Consider the following 14,869-nt stretch of genomic DNA (forward strand, 5'->3'; position numbering starts at 1 on the left):
CAGATCTGTGTTCCCTTTCAAGAACTGCCTCCAACTGTCCCTGTCCCCAAAGCAAGACATTAAACTCGATAAACATGCATCCTTAAGAATCCACCTGCAATGCAGGAGACCTGGGTTCGATCCCTGGGTTGGGAAGATCCCCTGGAGAAGGGAACGGCTACCCACACCAATATTCTGGCCTATAAAATTCCATGGATTGTGTAGGGCATGGGGTCACAAAGAATTGGACACAACTGAGTGACTTTCACTTCACTATCAAATGATGGGGTAGAATCACATGGTGCTTATTGCCATTTAGCTCTAATGCTAGAATCCATGTTATTCTGAAGTTCACTGTTCCAAGTTTCTGTTCGTTTTCTCTCAAATATCTTTTCTCTCCATAGACCCCTCTGACTCTTGCACTGTTACCTGAACTCTTCCTTTCTGTCATGCTCTCCCTTCCTGATTCCCTTTTCTTTCCTTTCTCAGCTTTGTGTTATACCCATTCAATCCAAAGCAAAATAATAATAATAATAAAAGAGTGGCCCAGTTATTTTAAAGAAAGAAAAGATTTGGGATTTGAGGTGAGATTAGACAAAGAATCCATGCTGACAGTCTTCAAAATCATTACAATACAACAATGACAGGGAAAAGCAAGATACAAAAACAGTACAGCGTACTCCCAATCGTGCGAAAATGTTTTCAATATTAGAAGTGAACACAGCACTATATTAAGAGTAGTTATTTTTGGTTTGTGGGATGATTCATACTATTTTTTTAACTCTTTATTCATTCTATGTTATTTATATTGACAAGTATAGGCTATTTGAAGATGATCAATTTTATGTTATTAAGCATGCCTTTCTTCAAACAATAGCTGAAAGGTGAAATTATTAAATTATGTTGTATTCAGTAATGTTTTGCTATTACTATAATTATATTATTATTGTTAAAATTTTGCCACAAACATACAGTATTTCACCTTCATTGCTAGATAAATAACCTACCTCTGTGAGCTATTCTGAGAACACAAATACCACGTTTCTAAAGGAAAAGCAATAGTTTTGAGTTCTAAATATCCAAGTTAAAATAACATTTTAGACAAGAAAAATGATTTTTGTCAGTTGTAGAGTTCATTTACAGATATAAATATAAATATAGTTAAATATATTTAAATTTCTTCCTAGCATAAAGACTTTGTTTTTTTGAGGTTTTATTTTATTGAGATCAATGCCATGAACTCTTTAACAAAAGGAAGAGTAAAAGAATCAAAATGAAAATTTCTAGTAATCAGAAATTTTAAAAAAATTGACACTTTATTAAGGGAGGGGAATTTCAAAAAGATCTGTGAGTTTAAAATTGTTATTAACAGAGTAAGAATCTATTTTTTTCATTTTTTACAGAGGAAATATTTTCATCAAACAAAAATATGTCCATCATATAAAAATAATCAGAGGACATGTGCATAGTTTAATTGAATCAAAACCGGAAAACCTGGAGATTTCATTATGATTTTGAAAAGTTTACTTTTGAGAAATTAAAAACTAATAATAGCAGAAATGAATAGTTTTAAAACATGCAACAAGGAATTCAGTGGTATTTTGTTTGCTATTGGAAGTGACCTGGTTTTAATATTCTTAATCATAGGTTTGCTTAATTGGATTCTTTTATGAACTTTTCACATTCATTTAGGGAAAAAAGTTTCAGACATGATATTTCTGGCTTTGTGGCAGATGTAACAATCCTACAGAGTTCTTGGGGTCAAAACTATTAACACCATGGAAAAGCCCCGCTGAGTGAAATTCCCGAAGAGCATGAAACTCTCTGAATCTCAGTCTCAGCGGAGAACTGCGTGTGTGTTTACCTCCTTCCTTGCTTGTTTTCCTATTTCCCTTTCTAGATAGGTTTTGTATGGGAACCCAATGGGTGTCAATAACAAGGAGGCAAGTTAACAGCTCCCCACATTACTAAATCATGTCATCATCTGAGCAAATGGGAAGCAATTGGAAAGATCTAATCAGTTCTTTCATGGACCACAGAGCCTATAATTTATGATGTCTAGTTTACCACACATCTGCAGGCCTAAAACAGACTTGCGTTTTACTTAGATTTTTTTCCTTTTTCACTGAAGTATATGTTACACACAGTAAAAATACACAAATCGTAAGTTACAGCATGATACCTTTTTTACATCTATACCCACCTGTTTAACAAGCACCAAGATCCAAACTTAGAATATTCCCATCACTGCAGAATACTCCCTTGCGCTCTCTTCTGTCAAGAACCTTCCAAAGTAACCACTACTGATTTTTAAAAGCTATCTTTAAATTTAAAAACATGGGCTTGGGAGAAAAGTGAGCTTGATATTATTTTGTACAGAGATACAGAGTGAAGTGAAAATCACTCAGTCATGTCCAACTATTTGCGACCCCATGGACTATACCATCCATGGAATTCTCCAGGCCAGAATACTGGAGTGGGTAACCTTTCCCTTCTCCAGTGGATCTTCCCAACTTAGGTATTGAACCTAGGTATCCCACATTTCAGGTGGATTCTTTACCAGCTGAGCTACAAGGGAAGCCCAAGAATACTGGAGTGGGTAGCCTATCCCTTCTCCAGGGGATCTTCCCAACCCAGGAATAGAACCGGGGTCTCCTGCATTGCAGGCAGATTATTTACCCACTGAGCTATCAGGGAAGCCCAAGAGATGTAGAAATTGCACCAGATAAGACTGACACATACAACATATACCAAAATGTGACCAATCTTTTATCTCCCTTACTCTGGCTCTCCATCTTTTTTAGGTAAAAGTGAAAGTCACTCAGTCGTGTCTGACTCTTTGCAACCTCATGGAATATGCAGTCCATGGAATTCTCCAGGCCAGAATACTGTAATGGGTAGCCATTCCCTTCTCCAGGGGATCTTCCCAACCCAGGGATCAAACCCAGGTCTCTCACATTGCAGGCAGATTCTTTTACAGCTGAGCCATCAGGGAAACCCAAGAATACTGGAGTGGGTAGCCTATCCCTTCTCCAGCGGATCTTCCCAACCCATTTGATTTTTCTTAAAGAACTCATTTACTGAAGCATTATCACATGTCCCCCTCTGTTATTGTGAAGACATGCAGGTATTCAGAGCACCCATGCTCCTGTTTGCCCAAGAGAAAGAATAAAGTTCCCTTATAGAGACCCTGCTTCTTTATACAGAGTGAGAAGGCTGAGCGAACATTTCTATTTTAAAAGCAAAAGGATAAGACAAAGCACAGGAAATCAGCTTCCCCCATTCCATTCCTTACTACTTTCCTATTTAGTTTACCTTGCTCATCATACCAGCTTAGGTTTATATCTTACTTAAAGTTTAAATGCCTGATAGATGCAGACATTGTAAACCACGTTAATATTACAGTTTTTTAAATCAAATGAATTTTTAAATTTACTTATTTCTCTCCTATGCAAGGTTCTTCCCTTATGCAATAACCACAAAGGCTACAAGTTTTCCTTTTTACCATCTAAAATAATGCCTTGAACAGAGTAGGTAGTCAATAAACATTTGTTGAACGAATGAATCAGCATCCTCAAGCTCTGTGGGAGAATGTAAGGCTTTTATTCAGCAGAAATGGAAAAACACAAAGGATTTAGAAGAGGAGGATCATCAGAGCCCATGTCATTCAGTCGCTCAGTCATGTCTGACTCTTTGCCACCCCATGGACTGCAGCAAGTCAGGCTTCCCTGTCCTTCACCATCTCTTGGAGCTTGCTGAACTCATATCCACTGAGTCGGTGATGCCATCCAACCATCTCATCCTCTGTCGTCCCCTTCTGCCTCTCAGGAGGCAGGTAAGGCGGTCTGGTATTCCTATCTGTTGAAGAACTTTCCATAGTTTGTTGTGAAGTCAACAAACTTTGACTTTGTAAAGTCAAAGGCTTTAGCATAGTCAATGAAGCAGAAGTAGATTTTTTTTTTCTGGAATTCTCTTGCTTTTTGTATGATCCAACAGATGTTGGCAATTTGATCTCTGGTTCCTCTGCCTTTTCTAAATCCAGCTTGAACATCTGGGAGTTCTTGGTTACTTACTGTTGAAGCCTAGCTTGGAGAATTTTGAGCATTGCTTTACTAGCGTGTGAGATGAGTGCAATTGTGTGGTGGTTTGAACATTCTTTGGCATGCCTTTCTTTGGGATTGGAATGAAAACTGACCTGTTCCAGTCCTGTGGCCACTGCTGAGTTTTCCAAATTCGCTAGCATATTGAGTGCAGCACTTTAACAGTATCATCTTTTAGGATTTGCAATTGCTCAGCTGGAATTCCATCACCTCCACTAGCTTTGTTCATTGTGATGCTTCCTAAGGCCCACTTGACTTTGCATTCCATGATGTCTGGCTCTAGGTGAGTGATCACACCATCATGGTTATCTGGGTCTTTAAGATCTCTTTTGTGTAGTTCTTCTGTGTATTCTTGCCACCTCTTAATATTTTCTGCTTCTGTTAGGTCCACACAATTTCTGTCCTTCATTGTGCCCATCTTTTCATGAAATGTTCCCTTGGTATCTCTAATTTCCTTGAAGAGATCTCTAGTCTTTCCCATTCTATTGTTTTCCTCTATTTCTTTACATTGATCCCTTAGGAAGGCTTTCTTATCTCTCCTGTTATTCTTTGGAACTCAGCATTCAGATGGGTATATGTTTCCTTTTCTCCTTTGCCTTTCACTTCTCTTCCTTTCACAGCTATTTGTAAGGCCTCCTCAGACAGCCCTTTTGCCTGTTTGCATTTCTTTTTCTTGGTTATGGTTTTGATCACTCCCTCCTGTACAATGTCACAAACCTCTGTTCATAGTTCTTTAGGCACTCTGTCTATCAGATCTAATCCCTTGAATCTATTTGTCACTTCCACTGTATAATCGTAATTATACAGTGTAAAATCATAATTATATGTAATTGTTATAATTGTACATATGTGTAATTATAATTATACGTATAAAAACACTCCAGAGCCCATGGGGTGTTGCCAAATTCCAAGACTGGCAAAGGAAGCCAGAGAGCTTGCCTGGCCCCTCTCTGTAAGTTGCTAGCATTTCTAGTGGGAACTAGAAATAAGGCAAACCAAACGGAAAGAAAGCCAGAAAGCCATGTCCACCTGTCCTCTAGCCTTGATCAGGTAGCTGGGTCCATGGCCAGGACTGTTCTCATATTGCTAGAAGCATGCATATTAATCACTTTATAATTTCATGTTGGACAGAAGGTTTCTTGACTTGTAAAGCAACTACTCATCATTCATAAGGAATTCCATGTAAGTGGAAGACCATTCCCAGTAAAAGATTCTTGAGGGAAGAAAAAGCCATTTGAAGAGAAAACGAATTTTCAGATGGAATTACAAATTGTCATGAGGGATCTTCTTGCCTAAAGAAAAGATTTCCAACATTCACAGAGAGTAAATTCTGATATAGTAGTCTGTCTTGTTTGGACAGGAAGGGTAAAGGGATGCTTTTGTGTTTTAGGAAAAGCAAGAGTCTCGAGTATATTCCTGCCATTCCTCTCTCAGGGACCATGCGTAGCACACTCTGTGCAGCATATTGCAAACCTTCAGTGGTACATGGAAATAGCAGAGGGTATAGAACCTATGTTCTTTTAGGATTAAAATGCTTAATAAGGAAAAAGAAAACTTCAAGTGATTTCCATAGTATTGATAATCATTCTGTGAGCACCTGCTGTAGCTCGAGTGCTCTCATTATTTTGTAGTCGTGGAGTACTATCCCAGGAGGCAGAGAGAATTCTGTTTTTGAGATAAGCACATTGGAGCTCAGAGAGGTTACACCATTTCCCCAAAGTCACAAAAACAGTGAGCAACCAAAGTTAGATTTGAACCCAACTTTAATTGATGTCAAAGTTTGTTTATTATTTTCTACTCTACAATGTTCCTTCTTAGAATCTGTTGCTAGTTTATCATCTTCTTTTGTCTTTAAAGCTAGCAGAATAGATTGTAGACACCTTGGTTGTCTTCATATTTTCTGCAGTTATCCAGGCTTCCCATGACTTTTCCTTTTAAAAACTCCTCTAGCCTCCCCTGGCCACCTCCTAGAGTAGAAGCATCATTGACTGGGGATCCAGGGGCCTGGGTGGTGGACCAGGCTTATAGAGAAAGAGCAGTTTGACCCTAACTATATCTCTGAGCCTCATTCTTTACCCAAAACTCCATCCTACTCAAAATTTCTATGATTCTAAACTGCAAGTGAAGGTGATCAGCATAAAAATTTCCTCTTATAGGTGAATTTCCACTCTTGAATGTGATGAAAGCCTTAATTTTAAATAATAATGCTTCTTAAAATTAGAACTTTCTGGCAATCTGGGTTTATATTTGTTGTCCCTGTAGGGCTTTGTCATACCACATCCTAGAACACTATTCACTCTTTCTCCTAAAATGTTAAGGACAGCTTTACTGTACAGTGTAGGTCATGTAGGTCTGTTGACTCTTTCCTCTCAGGTATACTTGGAAATTTCTGAATCATGTGACATTCTAATGCCAGAGAGATCTGACAGGATGCATCATGTATTAAACAAGAGTGTCCTTCTTAAGTGAAATTAGCCTGGAGCAAGTTAGAAGTCAAGTTAGACATGCATCATTTATACAACCCACACATATGGGGAGATGGAGGAAAGGAGTTAGAGTGGCCATTGGATTAAAAGATACCATTAGGCTAGTTGGCTGATCAGGGTCTTCTTTAGCACAATGGGTTTCAAACTCTGGTCGATGTAGGTATCATCTGAGGGGCTTGGTAGGCCCTCCTGAGAAACTCAGTTAATGCTGGGCTGATCTTGTGGAGCACATTTTAAGAAGCCCTACTTCAGCATGTCCCAAGGAGGACTTTAGTTACTGTCCGTGTAATGGAATAAGAGGAGAACATTTTGAAAGAGAAATAGGCAGGGATTGAGAAAGAGGTCTGTTTTTTTCAGTGGCATTAGCACTCTCTTTGGAAAATAAGACTTTCTACTAAAAACCTTATCTGGACAATTAGGCTCAAGAAGACTTCTAAGTGACTGGATCAGGGGTAGTGAGACAGTGAGGGAGGTTAGTCATGAACCTCAGTCACCAGGGAGAGGCAAGTTGCTAAGGTCAAGGCAGAACACACAAGGTCAATTCATTGGCAACCAAGAATATGGTAGGTGTGACTAGAAAAAACTGGGGTAGTTGCTAAGAAGAGTGGAAGGTGCAGCAGAGAAGAACCCAAAGCAGATGCTTGTTAGCACACACAAGTGTGCAAAAGTAGGCAGTGGAACTCTACTCAGGGCAGTAGCAGTGTGTCAGAGTGCTGTCTCTGGTCTCTGAATAGAAAATCTAATATCCCCGAGAGCCATTGAGAAATTTTAAAGAGAGTTGGGGTGGTGGCTGCAACATTCACTGGATGATCCCCAACTAAAGATTTATAAAAACCCCTGGTACTGGTCAGGGATGAAGACAGAGCATGGAGGGAGACCAGCTCCATGTCTTTAGTCAGGAGGGATTCCTGTTAAACAGAACTCCATCTGGGGTATAATCTAGTATATCCATTCAGCAATTTTTGGCAAGCATTTATTGGGCATCATGCTTATCAGACACCTGAAATAACAGTTTCTTGGAAGGGATCATAGTTTAATATCACTAACATATTAATATATATGTGTGTGTATATGTATACATATATGCATTCTTTTTATGGAGTCTATTCCAATAGTTGTGCATTTATTATTCATCTTTTTAAAGTTGTTTTCAAATTCTCATTTAAAGAATGTTCCAGGTTATGTAAATCAGACATAGCTGAACTCAATCAAGTAAAAGGCTTTTCATTACTCCCTTTTATTACACTGGTTGGGTAGAGTGGATAACCTACCTTACAGATCTAGATCCTTAGAGGGCCCTTTGGGTCTGTCAGGGAAGTATGACTTACAATAAATATTTGATGATCTTGAGTTAAAACTCAAGGTGCCCACAAAAGGATCCTTGTCCACAGAGAACAAAAGTAAATCAGTCCAAGTTTGGCTAAGCAGGTAAGGCATGAAGTTTTTAAGCTCATCTTCTGAAAGCTCTGTAATTAAATGGCTGCTTTGACCTTGCGCATCATGTAAAGCATAAAGACGGTCTTGCTCATTCCAGCCCTAAGCCGTTCCCCTGATCCACGGGCAGGTGCAGATGTGGCATTGCCTGGTAAGACTGTTTATATAAGTAAAGGTTGAAAAGTCATGGTGTGGAAATTATTAGGATTCTGGAAAGATTCCAGTGCGTGCTCCTGATCAAACTCCTCCCAACTCTTATCCCTGGGTTGGGAAGATCTGCTGGAGAAGGGAATGGCAACCCACTCCAGTATTCTTGCCTGGAGAATCCCATGGACCGAGGAGCCTGGTGGGCTCCAGTCCATGGGGTTGCAAAGAGTCAGACGTGACGGAGCTACTAACACTTTCATAATGGGATAATAGACATTTAGCTAAAGGCTTCCCTGACTACTAAGATGAAAATCTAGGGAGAGAGTAGTATTTCAAGTACTGTTAGTCATTTCCTCCTTTGTGTATGTGAGTTGATAGATTCTCAGGTTCCTTACCAGTATCCCCAAGAGCAGACTTTGATACTGAGAGTATCAAATGGAGGGATGAAGCTAGATGGATAACAGGGCTCAAAATCATGTGGCTAGGACACTGGTGTGGAGAAGGCAATGGCACCCCACTCCAGTACTCTTGCCTGGAAAATCCCATGGACGGAGGAGCCTGGTAGGCTGCAGTCCATGGGGTCGCTAAGAGTCAGACATGACTGAGTGACTTCACTTTCACTTTTCACTTTCATGCACTGGAGAAGGGAATGGCAACCCACTCCAGTGTTCTTGCCTGGAGAATCCCAGGGACGGGGGAGCCTGGTGGGCTGCTGTCTCTGGGATCACACAGAGTTAGACATGACTGAAGCAACGCAGCAGCAGCAGCAGGACACTGGTGAGAAATCATTTCTTCAATTTTATCTAAGATTGAAACTAAACCCAAGGTTGGTAGTAAGCTTTGCTATTAGAGTCTATCCTTTTAGTTAATTCCAAATAAGCCTAAGACCTGTTTCTCCATGCTGACCTTGGGCTTTGCAGGGAGTCAGTGGCAACAGTGCTGGTTCATCAGCTGTTCTACTCCTCTCCCCTGACTAAAATACCAGTGGCTGACGAGGAAGGTCTATGTTTACCAAACATAAAGGCATCACAGAAAATACCCATATACATTCAGCAATACTAGCTGGGAAGGACAAAAATACAATATCTGCTCCCATCTGTGCCTTGTCCCTTCAGAAAATGTGCACACATATGGTGGGCCCATGTTAATTAAGCCCAAATATGGATTGGATTCAACTTGGAGAGCAACAGATAAATCTGCAGCTAAAACTTTTCCAAATGCTTTGATGCTTCCCGAACGAAAATGTTATCAAGGTGTTGAATAGGAGAGGGCTATAATGAACACCATCAGAAAGAAGAGCTCAGATGATCAAAGATTCAAATAACCAATTCTGCCCACATTTTAGTTACGTTTTAAATTTCAGTCATTTAACAGCTACTATTTATTTATACACCAAATATTCATGAAGATAAAATGCTATTAACCTGCACATTAAATTAATGAGAACTAACTTGTCCATGGTTACTCTGTTGTCTGAGTTCACAGCTATTTAATGGTGATGCTGAGTTGAAAAAAGAGGGAATAGCATTGTATAGCAATTCTCTTACTGTTTTATTTGGGATTATTTTACTTTTGGCAAAAAATAAAAAGAACTGCCAATGTGATTTTAAGAAAACCAAAGTAACTTTTATCTGCTGACAGCTGAGAGCAAAATTGTGTTACTTTGCTAGCATTTTTCTGCATTACAACTTCAGTTGTAGTAACTGATGGAAAGTTGTTGGCCACTGTTTCTCCACGGCTAAGGTTGGAGAGAGAATGAAGTATTGGTCAGATGGAAGGATAGTCCATTCTTGATTAGATAACACTTTGGAACCAAGTACAGTTCCTTAGTTGACTCTTAACAAGCAGCTAACATAGGGGCCTGCTGACTTTTGTGGCTGGACAATATTTTCCCATTTTAAAATGGGAATGTCCTTCCTTTGGGTTATGTACTATGAGAATGCACTAAAGTAATTTGTGTGTCTCATGAGCATCATGGTGATATTATGTGTGTTTATTTTGGGATTAATGCCATCCAGGAAGCCTTTGAAAAGGAGCACTATGGACCAGGCAGAAGCCTACATCAACAGAAGTTGAGCAGGCTCACCAGGACCTCTGAATTTCCTTTGGTTTCCTGTCATAAGAAAATTCAGGTGATGAATAATGGCATACTAGCCCTTGAACTCTACTGGTTCAAATCTACTAGGTGATTTCCTTCAGTCTATTTATCCAGATAATAATTATCTCAGTCAACCATCTTTGTATAATTGTCTAAAAGTATATAAACCCATAATTCATGAACACATTCTAAAATAATATCTCTTGGATACTCCTGCTGGTTGAATCAGAGAGTATGCATGATCTAATTTGCGACTGGGAAATTTCTCAGTAGGGAGCTTAGAATTAAGTATTAGTCTCTGTGCAAACTATATGTTGAATATAAGGCTGCCTCTTAAACAGCAAGTAGTCCAACCTTCCCTACCCAACTCCAAAGTCAGGTTCCTCTCCTCAGAAGTTAGATACTCAGTTTGGGAGAAAAAGGTTCAAAGATCCAAAAGTAGTTTGAGATAGGCCTCACAATTCAGAATCTCCTAATTCTGTCTCCCAAGCCCTAAGGAACATGAAGAACCCACTCATTTTTCCTCATCCCAAAGGAATCTTGTGGTTTAGGAAGGAGGAGATCATTTTGAAAATTATTATAGACTTAGGACAGAGCCTCAGACTTCATCTAATCTCCTGGTTCAATCTCATTTTATAGTAAGGAAAGTGAGACTCAGAATGATAAACTGATGGGCTTAGAGAGGCTAGTCTTTGAGCCTAGAGGATACAGTAAATGATGGAAGGAAGTGTGGTGCTCCTGTGCCCTAAGCTACCTTCTTGGTATTATGTTCTGAAGGTGCTCCATCACCTTCAGAGCAAACTCTAATGAATATTAATGCAGTGGAAAGTTACCTCCAAAAAGAGAATACCCTACCAGTTGCTATTGCTAGTCCAGTCAGGTCAACAGTCAAGGACATGTGGTCATGCCGCCTGCCTTGTATTTCATTGCATAATTCCTCTTTTCCTTCAAACAAGGGTAAGATCCTTACTCTGTTGTGTTTGAACCAATATTATGCCCTTAAGTGTATGTGTATTTCTGAATGCAATCAGGAGTGCAGTTTCTTGTGCTATAGGAGAATCTGTCATGTACAGAACATGCTTTCTAGACTTTAATGCTTTTACCCTCAGCTGCCACTCCAGTACTCTTGCCTGGAAAATCCCATGGACGGAGGAGCCTGGTAGGCTGCAGTCCATGGGGTCACTAAGAGTCAGACACAACTGAGCGGTTTCACTTTCACTTTCACGCATTAGAGCAGGAAATGGCAACCCACTCCAGTGTTCTTGCCTTGAGAATCCCAGGGACGGCGGAGCCTGGTGGGCTGCCGTCTATGGGGTCGCACAGAGCAGACATGACTGAAGCGACTTAGCAGCAGCAGCACCTCTTTTGAGGCCCACTCTCCAAAAGCACCCCCTCTGCACCACTTAGCTCAGTTTCCTGCTGAAGCCGCCAGCGCATATGCATGCCAGCGCCTCCCAGCCTCCTAACCTTGCTTGCCTCTAGGAAGAAAGGAATCGTGGTTTCCATGGCATTTTCCAGCATTTCTCTGAAGCCTCACTGCTTAATTCCGATGTGGGCACTTATGTTACAGTCATTAATTACTGCATTAAGTCAAGTCACAAAACTAATGAGGATTTGGACACAGAGTTGGAAAATGAGAATGTAATTTTGCCTGGATTATAGGATATAAAGATAAACATGGTCCAAATATGCACAGAGAGAAGAAATCACAGCTTTGCATAGCTGCCTTCTAATAGAAAATATGGGCTTATGTGTCTCATCAAAATTGAGAGTAAGATAATCAAAGCATCACCATTGGTAACATTTAGGCAGGTCTTAGTTCACTGTGCACTCCATTTTCAGCTCTGACATCTAAATAAAGCATGCTCTTTTTTTCCCTCTGCTATAACAATCATTCTATAACTGAAGTTAGAATCTTTGAAGTTCTTGTATCAGGCCATAGGGATGAGTCAAGAGTAGGAGATGATGTTAGAAAAGCTGACCTTTTATGTGTGTGGATAAAGACAGGTCATTAGACAGGATTATTTGGCGAGCACAGTTGGATACTTGTCTAGAAATCTACACTTCAACTACTCTCATTGCTGCCTGTAATCTATCATTAGAGAGAGAGAAGGCATGTCAGTCCCCAAGAGTTCTCTATGGCAACTCAGATACTACTGGGATGGTGGGACACTGAATCCTCGATGCCTGGATTTATGAATCGAATCAAAAGAAATTAACAAGGAAATCACCTCTAACACCATAAAGGAGTAAGTTTCAGGTCAGATTAAGTTGATGACGAGAGTGACATGGAATACTGTTATGGAGGAAGAATCGCAGAACTATGTATTGTTTGGAGAACTCTATGCAGTTGGCAGACAGCATAGGACCCCCCCAGCTACCTGATCAGTCAAATAAGAAGACAGTGAAGGCAAACAGTCATGTCCAGAAATCATGGGGCTCTATTCTGGTCAGTTTACTCTTTGACTTACAGACTGGGACAGAAAGCACAATCATGAAATTACAAGAAAATACCAAGGGCCCCAGAGCAGAGGGCAATGCCATTTTTGACTATCTTGGAGGGATTGGGGGCAGGAGGAGAAGGGGACAACAGAGGATGAGATGGCTGGATGGCATCACTGACTCGATGGACGTGAGTCTGAGTGAACTCTGGGAGTTGGTGATGGACAGGGAGGCCTGGCGTGCTGTGATTCATGGGGTTGCAAAAAGTCGGACACGACTGAGCGACTGAACTGAACTGAACTGATGCATATAGCATATTCCACTAAAGCTTTTAAGCAAATCATCTCTTTTCCAAAGCTGAGGAAATAGAGGTTCAGAGGGAGAACAAATTTTACCTAGGTCACACAGTTCTGAGGCCAGAGACCCTAGCTCAAGGGTATTTGACTCTAAAAGCCTCGTTGACTATAATATTAGAAGGAACCAAGATAGCAGTCAATATCACAAAATTCAGAGTAGGGGCCTCAAACTGTGCAGCAAACTGAAAACTGCAACATGAAGAACTTCTTGGTGCTGATTTTACACACTGTAAAATTAAACCAGCAACATAATATTGGTGACCAAACATATGTCCACTAACTCTGGGGGGATGAAAATTTATGAAAGCAAAATCAGTGATGGAATCCCTCCATTCTTATAAAAATGGTAACCATTTGTTTATCATGTTAACAAATATAGGAAAATGAGACTAATTTAAGTTGTAGCAAATATGATTTAAGGTATAGAAGGAAGAAGTTCTGGAGGCTTCCCTGGTGGTCCAGTGGTTAAGAATCTGCCTTCCGATACAAGGGGCATGAGTATGATCCCTGCTTGGGGAACAAAGATCCCACATGCCATGGTACAACTAAGTCCACGCACCACCACTAGAGAAGACCACAGTCCAAACTGCTGAGCCCATGTGCTCTAGAGCCCGTGGCAAGCAGCTAGAAAATGCCTGTGCACTGCCACAAAGACCCAGCACAGCCAAAAACTAATAAATACATTTAAAAGTAATAATTTATGTACAATATTAGAGTAACTTATATAAAATCTGCTTCTTTGATGGTCTTTAAAAATAGAATAAGTTCTCAACAAGTTGCCTGAAGGTAAGGAGTTTACTTAATAACTTTGTTTTGTGTTGTCATTTAGTCACTAAGTCATGTCTGACTCTTTGCAACCCCATGGACTGTAGCCCACCAGGCTCCTCTGTCCATGGAATTCTCCAGGCAAGCTATATAAACTATACATGCTACATAAAACTATCAAATGAGCTTCCTATTTGAAAGGCTTCCCAGGTGGCTCAGTGGTAAAGAATCCACCTGCCAATATAGGAGACACAAGAGACTCAGACTCAATCCTCGGTAGGGAAGATCCCCTGGAGTGGAAAATGGCAACCCATTCCAGTATTCTTGCCTGTAAATCCCATGGACAGAGGAGCCTGGCGGGCTACAGTCCACGGGATCGCAGAGAATCGAACACAAGTGAGCACAAACACAAAATCGAAACTGTGGCATCTTGAATTTAAACAGTCTTTTTGGTCATTTGTGAAATTCAAAGATACTTTATATCCACATCTTAAATCTTACCTCCTTCCTCTAATAGTCCATTGAAAATTGAGTCCCCAAAAGACTGGTTCCAAAACCATATGTCTTTTGAATTGTATTTGTTTGTGTCTTTAAATGGAATTGGAGTAAATGAAGAATTAATGTGAGGTAGGAGATGTTAGCTCTGAAACAGATGTCAAGAGCTTTGATTGTTGGTCTGAGCTTTCCTATTTATGGGCTCCATTATTTTAACTCATTTAACTTTTGAAAGAAGTCACTTCCTTATCAGTAAAATAAGGATATTTTGCAAGGTAATACCTTCAAAAAAAAAATCCTATGCATCTATAAAAGTCAGCATTCTGGCAGAAAATTCTCAGGAGCAATGAGAAGGAAGGGAAGAAAACAGATATTAGCAAAGACATTGTGGACATTTGAGACCAGTTGCTTCTCTTTAAAAATGCTCACCCTCTCCTTTTTTCTTTCATAATGTACACCATATGCTATGATGTCCTAACGTCTACTACAATTTACTATACTTGATTCAGTAAATATTATTTGAGCAATAATATGTATGATACTCAAGGCTCACTTCTTTCTTTCACT

General features: G+C 40.0%; 1 protein-coding gene across 4 annotated transcripts in view; it reads right to left on the reverse strand.

The window, feature by feature from the left end:
• GLRA2 (glycine receptor alpha 2) overlaps positions 1–14,869 on the reverse strand; it is a 207,189-nt gene that overhangs the window by 136,284 nt on the left and 56,036 nt on the right. The window lies entirely within an intron of this gene.

Source organism: Bos indicus, chromosome X (assembly GCF_029378745.1).
Source record: "Bos indicus isolate NIAB-ARS_2022 breed Sahiwal x Tharparkar chromosome X, NIAB-ARS_B.indTharparkar_mat_pri_1.0, whole genome shotgun sequence".
In the NCBI taxonomy this organism is placed as follows: Eukaryota; Metazoa; Chordata; class Mammalia; order Artiodactyla; family Bovidae; genus Bos; species Bos indicus.